At 33.8% G+C, this 13,031-nt stretch overlaps 1 long non-coding RNA gene across 2 annotated transcripts in view; it reads left to right on the top strand.

Annotated features, from left to right (window-relative positions):
* The window catches only part of LOC131552372 (uncharacterized), a 38,457-nt gene extending 26,055 nt beyond the window's left edge, over positions 1–12,402 (top strand). For both annotated transcript variants that reach the window (XR_009273950.1, XR_009273951.1), the window contains 2 exons: positions 10,526–10,678; positions 12,027–12,402. This is a non-coding gene — a long non-coding RNA (uncharacterized LOC131552372). The remainder of the gene's footprint in view (positions 1–10,525; positions 10,679–12,026) is intronic.
* The last annotated feature ends 629 nt before the right edge of the window (positions 12,403–13,031 follow it).

Below are 13,031 nucleotides of genomic sequence, written 5' to 3'. Positions count from 1 at the left end.
CTCGTCAGTAGACACCTATCCACCCGCTCATCCCGCCTCTCTTCCCATAATTACAGCCAATCAGCTGAGGGAACGCCACTGTACATTCACCATTTCTCCCTGGACACGCTGCCAGCAGCTGCAGTCATCAGCAGTTGAGTGCGCTCACTAGAGAAAGACAAAGACCCGTCATCATCCGACCGAACGGAGGGATGCCCGTCTTGAGAGCTATTTATATCCATCAATCTGTGCCAGTGTGCTGGGATACGTACACTCCTGACGATGTGTCAGTTACAACAGCGTGTCATAAAGCTTTAGGTTGTGTGATGACTGCACATGCCTGTAGGGAAGCACCGATTGCTATGGCACTCTGGGTGATTTTATGCATTTTGCTATGCACATGCAAGGGGGGTCATGGGTGCTATGTAGTTGCTAGGGTACATAGGTGGTTTTAACACTCTGCTATGCATTTGTTGGGGTGTTCTGGGTGGTTTGTAGCATGTAGTTATGCAGTTTCTAGGCTGTTCTGGGTGTTTTTTGATATGTAGCTGTGCAGTTGCTAAGGTGTTTGTAACATTTCTTTGCTGTTGTTTGGGTGTTCAAGGTGGTTTTTTAACATGTTGCTATGCTGTTGCTAAGGTGGTTTTGATTGGAGTAACATGTTGCTGTGCACTTGCAAGGGAGTTTTGATTGTTAACATGTTGTTATGCCGTTGCTAAGGTGTTCAAGGTGGTTTTAACATGTTGTTATGCCGTTGCTAAGGTGTTCAAGGTGGTTTTAACATGTTGCTATGCAGTTGCTATGGTGTTTTGGGTTGTTTTAACATGTTGCTATGGAGTTTCAAGAGTGTTTTGATTGGCTTAACATGTTGCTATGCAGTTGCTAGGCTTTCTGAGTGTGTTTTCAACACATTGCTATGCAGTTGCTATGGTGTTTTGGGTTGTTTTAACATGTTGCTATGGAGTTTCAAGAGTGTTTTGATTGGCTTAACATGCTGCTATGCAGTTGCTAGGGTTTCTGGGTGTTTTTAAATGTGTTGCTATGCATTGCTAGGGTTTTCTGCTACAGTCCGCCAAAAACATAGTTACAACACTTTACTATAATAAAATCATTAATTTTCATAAGGGATATTCCTATGCAGTTGTTAGAGTGGCCTGAGTAGTTTTAGAATATAGATAGCCTGTTATGCTTTGCTTGCAATTTTACCGTGGCATTTGTTAGCATGTTGCTAACTTGTTTCTAACATGTTTTAACATGCTTGCTGCTAGCAGGATTTTGATGTTGATAGTATGATTTGACATTGTTACAATAGCATGTTTCTAACATGTTTTAACATGCTGTTAGCATGATTTGGCACATTGCTAGCATGTTTTAACATGTTGATAGCATGATTTGACATTGTTACAATAGCATGTTTCTAACATGTTTTAACATGTTGTTAGCATGATTTGGCACATTGCTAGCATATTGTAACGTGTTTCTAACATGATTTGGCACATTGCTAGCATGTTTTCACATGTCTAACATGATTTGGCACATTGGCTAACATGTTTTAATGTTTCATTGCTAGCATGTTGTAACATGTCTAACATGATTTGACACATTGCTAGCATGTTTTAACGTGTTTCTAACATGATTTGGCACATTGCTAGCATGTTTTAACATGTTTCATTGCTAGCATGTTGTAAAGTGTCCAACATGATTTCGCACATTTCAGCATGTTTCTAACATGATTTGGCACATTGCTAGCATGTTTTAACATGTTTCATTGCTAGCATGTTGTAAAGTGTCCAACATGATTTGACACATTGCTAGCATGTTTTAACATGTTTCTAACATGTTTTAACATGTTGATAGCATGATTTGACACATTGCTAGCATGTTGTAAAGTGTCCAACATGATTTCGCACATTTCCAGCATGTTTCTAACATGATTTGGCACATTGCTAGCATGTTTTAACATGTTTCATTGCTAGCATGTTGTAAAGTGTCCAACATGATTTGACACATTGCTAGCATGTTTTAACGTGTTTCTAACATGATTTGGCACATTGCTAGCATGTTTTAACATGTTTCATTGCTAGCATGTTGTAAAGTGTCCAACATGATTTCGCACATTTCCAGCATGTTTCTAACATGATTTGGCACATTGCTAGCATGTTTTAACATGTTTCATTGCTAGCATGTTGTAAAGTGTCCAACATGATTTGACACATTGCTAGCATGTTTTAACGTGTTTCTAACATGATTTGGCACATTGCTAGCATGTTTTAACATGTTTCATTGCTAGCATGTTGTAAAGTGTCCAACATGATTTCGCACATTTCAGCATGTTTCTAACATGATTTGGCACATTGCTAGCATGTTTTCACATGTCTAACATGATTTGGCACATTGGCTAACATGTTTTAATGTTTCATTGCTAGCATGTTGTAACATGTCTAACATGATTTGACACATTGCTAGCATGTTTTAACGTGTTTCTAACATGATTTGGCACATTGCTAGCATGTTTTAACATGTTTCATTGCTAGCATGTTGTAAAGTGTCCAACATGATTTCGCACATTTCCAGCATGTTTCTAACATGATTTGGCACATTGCTAGCATGTTTTAACATGTTTCATTGCTAGCATGTTGTAAAGTGTCCAACATGATTTGACACATTGCTAGCATGTTTTAACGTGTTTCTAACATGATTTGGCACATTGCTAGCATGTTTTAACATGTTTCATTGCTAGCATGTTGTAAAGTGTCCAACATGATTTCGCACATTTCCAGCATGTTTCTAACATGATTTGGCACATTGCTAGCATGTTTTCACATGTCTAACATGATTTGGCACATTGGCTAACATGTTTTAATGTTTCATTGCTAGCATGTTGTAACATGTCTAGCATGATTTGACACATTGCTAGCATGTTTTAACGTGTTTCTAACATGATTTGGCACATTGCTAGCATGTTTTAACATGTTTCATTGCTAGCATGTTGTAAAGTGTCCAACATGATTTTGCACATTTCCAGCATGTTTCTAACATGATTTGGCACATTGCTGGCATGTTTTCACATGTCTAACATGATTTGGCACATTGGCTAACATGTTTTAATGTTTCATTGCTAGCATGTTGTGTAACATGTCTAACATGATTTGACACATTGCTAGCATGTTTTAACGTGTTTCTAACATGATTTGGCACATTGCTAGCATGTTTTAACGTGTCTAACATGATTTGGTGCATTGCTAGCATGTTGTAACGTGTTTCTAACATGATTTGGCACATTGCCAGCATGTTTAAACTTGTCAAGTCACCTTTATGTATATAGCGCTTTTAACAATACAGATTGTGTCAAAGCAACTGTCCAGTATCAAAATAGGAAATAGTGTGTCAATAATGTAAAATGACAAGATTAAACACTCAATTTTCAGTTAAAGGCATTTAATTATTGAATTCAGTGATGTAATCGTCCAGCTCAGTTCAGTTTAAATAGTATCTGTGCAATCAAGTCGATGATATCGCTGGAAATTAAGTGTCCCAACCAAGCAAGCCAGAGGTGACAGCGCCAAGGAACCGAAACTCCATCGGTGACAGAATGGAGACAAAAACCTTGGGGACTTGTATTATTGTTAGCGTGTTTCTAAAATAATTTGGTACATTTCCAGCAAGTTTTAACATGTTTCATTGCCAGCATGTTTTAACGTGTTTCTAACATCATTTAGCACATTGCTTGCATATTTTAACATGTTTCATTGCTAGCATGTTTTAACATGTTTCTAACATATGGCACATTGCTAGCATGTTTTAACATGTTTCTAACATATGGCACATTGCTAGCATGTTTTAACATGTTTCTAACATATGGCACATTACCATCATGTTTTAACGTGTTTCTAACATGATTTGGCACATTGCTAGCATATTTTAACATGTTTCATTGCTAGCATGTTTTAACATGTTTCTAACATATGGCACATTGCTAGCATGTTTTAACATGTTTCAGTGCTAGCATGTTTTAACATGTATCTAACATATGGCACATTGCTAGCATATTTTAACATGTTTCATTGCTAGCATGTTTTAACATGTATCTAACATGGCACATTGCTAGCATATTTGAACATGTTTCATTGCTAGCATGTTTTAACATGTTTCTAACATATGGCACATTGCTAGCATGTTTTAACATGTTTCTAACATATGGCACATTGCTAGCATGTTTTAACATGTATCTAACATATGGCACATTGCTTGCATATTTTAACATGTTTCATTGCTAGCATGTTTTAACATGTTTCTAACATATGGCACATTGCTAGCATATTTTAACGTGTTTCTAACATAATTTGGCACATTGCTAGCATATTTTAACATGTTTCATTGCTAGCATGTTTTAACATGTTTCTAACATACTGTATGGCACATTGCTAGCATGTTTTAACATGTTGCTAGCATGATTTGACACATTACCAGCATGTTTTAACGTGTTTCTAACATGATTTGGCACATTGCTAGCATGTTTTAACATGTTGGTAGCATGATTTGACACATTGCCAGCATGCTATCATGTCAGATTTCTCAAGCCAATCTAAATAGCACAGTATTTTTGAAGTTGATACCCCACTGCTAAATCCCAACACAGTGGGTGCGAGCCATAGCGGGGGGTTTCTGAACCAGCTTCAAAGCTCAAATCGATTTCGATCATCTATCAGATTCACCCTGTGTGCAGTGGCAGCGAACCGCAGGCCCCATTTACCCCGAGTACAATTAGCCCACAGTCTCAGGAAATCTCCAGCATATGCTGGAGCGGAGACAGACTGTAAACACTCACCCCTCTACTAGAGACTTTAAGAGGGGATCATGTGCTAATATAATGAAGCTTAAAGATGTCACTTCTTATTCAGATTTACTTGCCCGCTGTGAATAGAGAGCACTTGAAGGATTTAATGTTATGTTGTGCGGGTCCCTCTGGAGGGCCCATGTCAGGATCAAAGATCTTCTGGAGGGCAGGCTTTTCTGGAAATCATTTATCTACTTAAAGACAGTAAAGAAATTTGTGGAAAAACTACTGACACACTTCAAACATAACTAGATTTGCATGTCCTGAGGGAAACAGCCACACACGGCAACGGAAGAGCAGTGTTAAAGATTTAAGCAAGCTTAGGCTTTGTGTTCTGCATAATTGTAACGCAAAATCTGAGTCTTTAGGCGCTTATGTGGTAAAGCTATGCTACATCTGAGAACCCTGCAAATCATTGATTTTAAAACATTGCTGCATCACAAGTAAGTAGGTTTGCGAAAAGTGGCACTTTGCCATTTGACCAAAAGTTGTAGCCATCCATTGGTATCCCACAACACCCTGGCATTCTAAAAGCTTCCCAGGCCTTCCCAGGAACTGCTTAGCAATTTGCATAAAACCACCCAGAACCCCATGGCAATTGCATAGCAACATCTTAAAATCACTTAGATCACCCTAGCAATTGCATAGCAACATGCATAAAACCACCCAGGACAGCATGTAAATCTAACATGGCAACATGTTAAAAACCATCCGGAACATCCTAGCAACTGCATAGCAACATGTTAACAAACACCATAGCAGCATGTTAAAAACCACCCTGAACACCATAGCAACTACGAAACATGTTAAAAAAAAAAACACCCAGGACACCATAGCAACATGATAAAAACCACCCTGAACACCATAGCAACTACACAGCTGCATGTAAAAAAACCCCACCCAGATCACCATAGCAACATGTTAAAAAACACCCTGAACACCATAGCAACTACATAGCAACGTGCCTAAAACCACCCAGGACAACATAGCGACTGCTTTGGCAACCACCCACAATACCCTGGCTTTGTGGCAGTAAACCTGTTAACAAAAGAGAAGAATTTTAAAAGAAAGGTTTCCCTGCAATGTTCTGTCAAAATAAAAGCCCTATGGTTTAATGTTTAAAAAAGCAAAGAAAAAATACTATAAATATTACTATTGTAATTCCATTGTTGTTATAAAATATGAAATATTTATATAGAAAAATTATAGTATTATTTTGAAATATTGTATAGTTCAATAGTAGTGTAGGGATATTTTTTTTATTTAATTGTAATGTTGTTTATATAAATAAAAAATATTAATAATTATAATCAAAATTGAAATTAGATGTTTTCCTAATTTGTTCTGCCTGTTTTCCTTGAAATAATACACATACAACTGCATTGTAGTAAGTTTTGCTCATGCAAATGCCGCCCTAGGTGTGTTATGTGGTATTAATGTTGAATTAATTATCATTGACTCTGCATGTATTTAGATGAATTAATCCAAATCTAAAACCCAAAACCATCATTAACAAATAATATTATCCCACAACATATCATCAAAATCATATCACTGACACGATAATGACTCCTCACAGACTGGAACTGTTTCCTCATCACTGTGTGTTAGTTGTTCTGCCCACACAGAAACAACCATTAGAAGTCCATTAGCGCTTCAGCCAGAGCTCAACTAATTACTCTACAGAAACAATTCACTCGTTTCTCATTTTCCCTCTGGTCAACTTGTTGGATTTTCTATTATGTTTTTCCCATAATAGCATTTCTGTTGCCTGTCGGCACATTTGTTTTCTTGTGTTTATAGTGTTGTTGTGTCCTGTATATATTATGAGCATAAAGGAATTATTGTGAGATGATCACATCTATAAGCATATGTCTGAGGATGCAGGGAAACACTGAAGATTTTGCTGTCAAATCATTGTAAATCTAACTAAATTTTTGCATAAACATTGTGGAATAATACCTCTTTTACATACTCTCTGAATTAGATTTATATTTAAATGCATTTATATCTGTAGCCAGGGCGTAAAGTGACAAATGCAAGTAAAAGTGTTACTCGCCAGTTTTTTTTTTTTTTTAATTAAACATCTTCTGAATTTTGTAATGAAAATGGGTTAAAAGTCTATTGTCAACCAAAGAGAAGCATTTCAAAAAAGTCTGCGGTATTGTGGCAAAATAAAAGCCCTGTTATTTAATGTTTAAAAAGAAACATAAAAAAATCTGCCATAAATATTAGTATGGTAATTGTACTGTTGTTACATAAATTAATAATAATAAATATTATTGTAGTATTAAAATGATAATTATTAAATAATTTACAGTTTAATTTTTGTAATTATAATTTTAATGTAAATAAATGAATATTATTAAATCATTATTATTTAAATAATTACTAAATAATATACAGTTCAATAGCATATTGAAATTACAGTTCAGTATAATAGTGATATTTCTTTATTGGTTAATTTCATTTTTATAATTTGTATAAATAAATAAATACTAATAATAAGAATTATTATTATTGTTGTTGTCGTGGTAATTTTCTATTTCAGTGAAGGTATGAGACAAAAGTCTTTTGAAGATTTATTTTCTTGCAAGAAAAGGTGACAGTCATACAGTCATTACAGTCATGGCTGCAGAGTAAGAGAAATACATTGACTCAGTATTTATAACCCTAATCAAATCCGGATCCTTCTTTCTCATCCAATAATAATGCATATTCAACATATGTGTCCATTTAAGGTATACAACCATGTCCCCTAGATGTATTTCTATGTATTTCATGCTATTTCGTTTTTTTCTAAGAAGCTAGGTCGCCACGAAGCTAAAATAACATTTGCACACACACACACACACACACACACACACTGTACATTGGTCTTTTAGCACATCAAAATAACTCAAGCATACTGAAGAAGCATTCAGACAATTCAGACAACACTCTTCGAAGTAGAGTAAAGCAAATAATACCAATAATAATACAATTTCCCTTAAACTTATTAAATTAAAATTTATTTTGAAATAATTTACAGTTCAATAGTATTATAGTGATATAAGTTGGGCTTGTTAACATTAGTTAATGCATGTGAATTATATAATTATAATGTGAATTAACATGAACTATCAATGAACGACTGTATTTTTATTAACTAACTTTAACAAAGATTAATAAATACTGTAATAAATGTGTTGATCATTGTTCATTCATGTTGGTTAATACATTAACTAATGTTAACAAATGACACCTTATTGTAAAGTGTTACCGATATTTCTTTATTGGATTATTTAATTGTTAGAATATTTATGTATGTATGTTAAATAAATAAAATAAGTTTGTCCAATGAGGTAATGCACACATTTTCTGAAATAATTTGCCATGGGGTGTCATTGTCAGTTTTAAGTCCTGTCTGTAGCCATTCAGTGAATATTGCACATTTTATGCAGAAAAAGCATGTATTGGACAATTTATAGCACATTGCAAGTAGCAAGCATCCAAAAATAAATCGCTTGAATGTGACATACTAATAATTACAACTTCAGAAGGAAGTAGGATCTTCTGACAAGCACTTGAATGCAGCATATAGATGAGTTTCATCTGTGTAAACACAGGAGAGTTATTGCACATCGCTGTGTGTCATTCATCATCTGTTCACGCTCATGAGCTTATAAAACTGCATGACACAGGTGAAAGATATTACAAGGTACTGTATTCCAGCCGAGCATTAATTCCACTGTGAAATGAGAAATAAGAAGAGGACTGAAGATTGAGCCATTCATCTTTATGTTATTGTATATCTGTGTGTGCATTTATTGTTTCCACAGCAACAAAATGATTTTCATATAGGAAGCAGGCACAGAGAATACACTAGCAATGTTATAGCTTATGCAAAGCAATTTACAGTACACTAATGGTAGGAGTAATGTTTCCTCGGAGCATCATGGGACGCGTGTTGTCCTGATCAGGACTGAGATCAGTAAAGAGCTGCTGTAGAGCTGTGCATTGAGAAACTCACATGCTGATGAAATATGAACCATGATCGCACTGGAAGTTGTTGTTGATTTGGGTAAAAGCATCTGCCAAATGAATAAATGTAATCACATTAGAAGAATAGTTCCAAAATATATTTTATGGGGCCTGTGATACTTTTTTCAGAATTCTTTGATAAATAAAAAGTTAAAAACAACAGTGTTTATTCAAAATAGTAATTTTGTGTTACAATATACACTACTTTTCAAAAGTTTGGGGTCAGTAAATTTGATCTTTCTTTCTTTTTCTTTTTTTTTTTTTAAAGAAATTAATACTTTTATTCAGCAAGGATGTGTTAAATGGATAAAAAGTGATAGTAAAGACTTATATTATTAGAAAAGATTTCTATTTTGAATAAATGCAGTTCTTTTTAACTTTTTATTCATCAAAGAATTTAAAAAGTATCACAGGTTCCAAAAAATATTAAGCAGCACAACAGTTTCAACACTGATAATAAATCAGCATATTATAATGATTTCTGAAGGGTCATGTGACACTGAAGACTGGAGTAATGATGCTGAAAATTCAGCTTTGATCACAGAAATAAATTACATTTTAAAGTATATTAAAATAGGAAACCAATATTATATATTACTTTTTTATCACCATTTTTGATCAAATAAATACAGTCTTGATGAGCATAAGATGAGCATTAAAAAAAATCTTACTGATCCCAAACTTACTTGTAACTTAAACTTATATGGTTTTAAAAATGATAAAATAATTACGTTATTTTATGTGATTTATATTTTCTATTAAGCAATAAATTGTGTATAAATAATTTTACACACAACTTGGTATATCTATAAGTGTGTAATATAAATCATTTTAAGACATTAGTTTCTAATTGCACATTTTTCTGCGATTAATCTTTATTAGTATTAACATAATATTTATATTATCATAATTTTTACATTGAATCTCCAAATAAATGTAGAAGCAACTTAAAGATGGAATATTTTAAATGTGTGTTTAAAGGTATCTTTTTACTAATTAGCCTATCATTAACGAAGAATCAATACTCCTACTGATGTTTCTATTAGATGCATTTTCTGTCACTTTTAATTATAGCCATTGAACATTACAGTGTCAATCATTTTTAACATTTAATAGGCTTTAAAAAACAAAAATTCTATGTACAATTTTTTTTCACAATTTTTTTTTTTTTTACAAATGTAAAAATTTTAAATTCAAGGCTGAATTTATTTGATTAAAAATACAGTAAAAACAGTACAAATTGTGAAATATTATTACAATTTAAAATAAGCTTTTTTTTGTTTAATATATTTGAAGATGTAATTTATTGCTATGATCAAAGCTGAATTTTCAGCATCATTACTCCAGTCTTCAGAGTCACGTGATCCTTCAGAAATCATTCTAATATGCTGATATGCTGCTCAAGAAACATTTCTGATTATTATCAATGTTGAAAACAGTTGTGCTGCTTCATATTTGTGTGGAAACTGTTTGAACAGTAGTGTATGTAAGACATTTGTGTTATGTTGCTGTTGTTATATTGAATGTGTTTTCAGTGAGTGTAATCAGGCCTGTGTTCCAGACACTTCCACATGTCCAGACGACAAACAAACACATAATGACCTGCTGTCCCCTCCGCCGCTAACAAATATTCTGTGTTGTTTGAGCCAATGCAAACAGCTCATTTGTTTTCTTTTGTTTTAACAGGAAACTCATCTCATCCTATGCAGAGGAAGGACAGAGACCTCTTTCCACAAACAAACGCTTCTCTTTTGCCGTCCAAAAACAGCCGAGCAAACAGAAATGCTAATGAATCAGTCAGCTTCCAGTACGAGCCGGCGATTCTACAGCTGCAGGAAGGTAAATAAATGAACCCAATCTCAGCGTTCTGGAGGAGGCAGCGATTAGAAACGCTGTTTCACAGCAAAGCTGATTGTCACAGGCCTTAATAATTGTTATTAGTAATCATTGGCTATAGCTTCTCTCAAGTGACGACAGTTGCTATAGGTCCAGAACATATTCTAGACTAGTAGCACTAGTATTTAGTTAAGTCTGCTTAATATGTTTTGATTTTGAAAATTGAAAAATTGAAAATTAGCATAATGCAGAAATATTATGTGAGAGTGTGTGTGTGTGTGTGTGTGTGTGTGTGTATACATGGCTGTAGCTATAAGCTATAATACCAATACAACTCATTATATACACTAAACGCTTTAAAAGAGACAGACATGTAGATGTTTGTGAGGGATGTTTTCTGTTTTGGAGGAATGAACATTGTTCAATTATATCATATTGCACCATCACTATAGTTTAGGGGTGTATAATTTTATCAGTTGTTTATTATTCATGCAACAATACATTTTAGTTTTCATTAATAACCATTGCAATATAGATAACTTTGTCTAGTGCTCTTATGAATGTTGTTAGCATGACTTTGAAAATTGAAATATTATAGGCCTACGGACGGAAATGGTATAGACTTCTTCATGGCTAGTGTTTGCATATTTCGTTTCAGTCTGTTACCTATTTGTTCTACAGATCTCTGCATACTGTTTTGATAGCATTGATAAAGTTTTTGACAGATAATATCAAGATTTTTTTTTTTGCCTTTGCCTTACCGAATGTGGTATCCTTTCAGCAATAACATGTCCATGGGCTCTTTTGATTACTGGCAGTTTAAGTGCTTGGCGATCATTGCAGTGTTGCCAGATAATGCTATTAAAAACCAAAAAATAAAGCAAAAATAGTTCAAATCTTTTGTAAATAAGATAAAGATATCGCTATGATATCGCTAACCCTAAACTGCAACTTCCCACTTTATACACTTTCTAAAGTGTCATATTAAGTAGAAAAGATGAGACCAAACGCGTATAATAACTGGATCTGGCAACACAGAGGCCTGCGCCCTCACTCACAACACACTAAATAAACAAACAAATTCAAATAAAAAAATTATTTAAATCTATATGTAATTTCAAGTCTTTAATAGTAAATATGATTTACAGTATGTACTCTTTATTAAATGTTTATAGTTACTTGAAGCATAAGTTTTTTATTGGATGTGTGTGTGTGTGTGTGTGTGTGTATTTATAAAACGATGTGGCAAACTGCACTGGAGAATTATTATTATTATTTTTTTGCTTATGGTTGATATATAAGTCTGTTTCTTTAATCTTGTGTTTTGTCTTGTTCATTCATTTTCACACAGGTATTGCTGCATCACAGCATCCATGTTTCCCACAATCCTCTGGTCCAATCGCTCTTCAGCGTCGCTAAATGGCACAGGTGATTTCTTTAAACATGACAGATCTGGATCTTCACCTCCGACTGTCTGTGCAGATTATTTATTCTCATTCTGTGTTGAGATGCTCTCGTCTCACCCGTGACCCGCTGTACTGTAGTCTGGTACTGAGATACAGTGTGTCTGCAGGGGCCACTGAGCCCACAGCACATATACCGTTAATGGCCAGGAAAAACCAAAGCACCACAGAAAAATCAAATGTCTATAAATCCTTGTTTTCTCCTAGACGAAAATGAAACCACAAGCCAATGGAGACTTTTGCTCAAATCTCCTACTTCTCAGATGTTTCTCCCAGTAATATCGAATGTCTCCTCTAGAATTGAAGAAGTGATCTCAATTTGGTCTCAAACAGACATCCAAATTTCTTTCTGATAGAGACATAGGTCTCAAAATCATTTGTTACACATATAGATATAAATATACTAACTTATGTAAAATTGTTTATTAATAAAAATTATAATAATTAATAGAAAGTATAAATCACTTATAAAATTATTAAATATAAAGTTTATTAAATATAAATATAAAGTAATTATCACTTTTAAAACTGTAAAAATGTGTAATTTTTACATAATTTTATATCATTTTTACATTATAAATATAATTTAAAAATAGGTATATAAACAATAAATGTAAATTACAATTTATAATGGCAAAAATGTATATAAATAATTTTTACAAAGTTTTAAAAATGATAAAATTATGATTTATATTTGCTATTCCCCAATGAATTATAAGTGTGTAATATATATAATTCTAAAACATTTGTGTTTAAGCAGGTAGTTTGATAGCAATCTTTCATTTGAAAGCCATGTTTCTAGCATCTGTAAAACTGCGTTTTTTCATCTCAAAAGCATATCTAAATTGCGACCTATGCTCTCAACGTCAAATGCAGAAATGTTAATTCATGCG

This window comes from Onychostoma macrolepis, chromosome 13 (genome assembly GCF_012432095.1).
Source record: "Onychostoma macrolepis isolate SWU-2019 chromosome 13, ASM1243209v1, whole genome shotgun sequence".
Classification (NCBI taxonomy): Eukaryota; Metazoa; Chordata; class Actinopteri; order Cypriniformes; family Cyprinidae; genus Onychostoma; species Onychostoma macrolepis.
The sequence above is the reverse complement of the archived record's forward strand: the minus strand, read 5'-3'. Positions and strand labels throughout refer to the sequence as shown.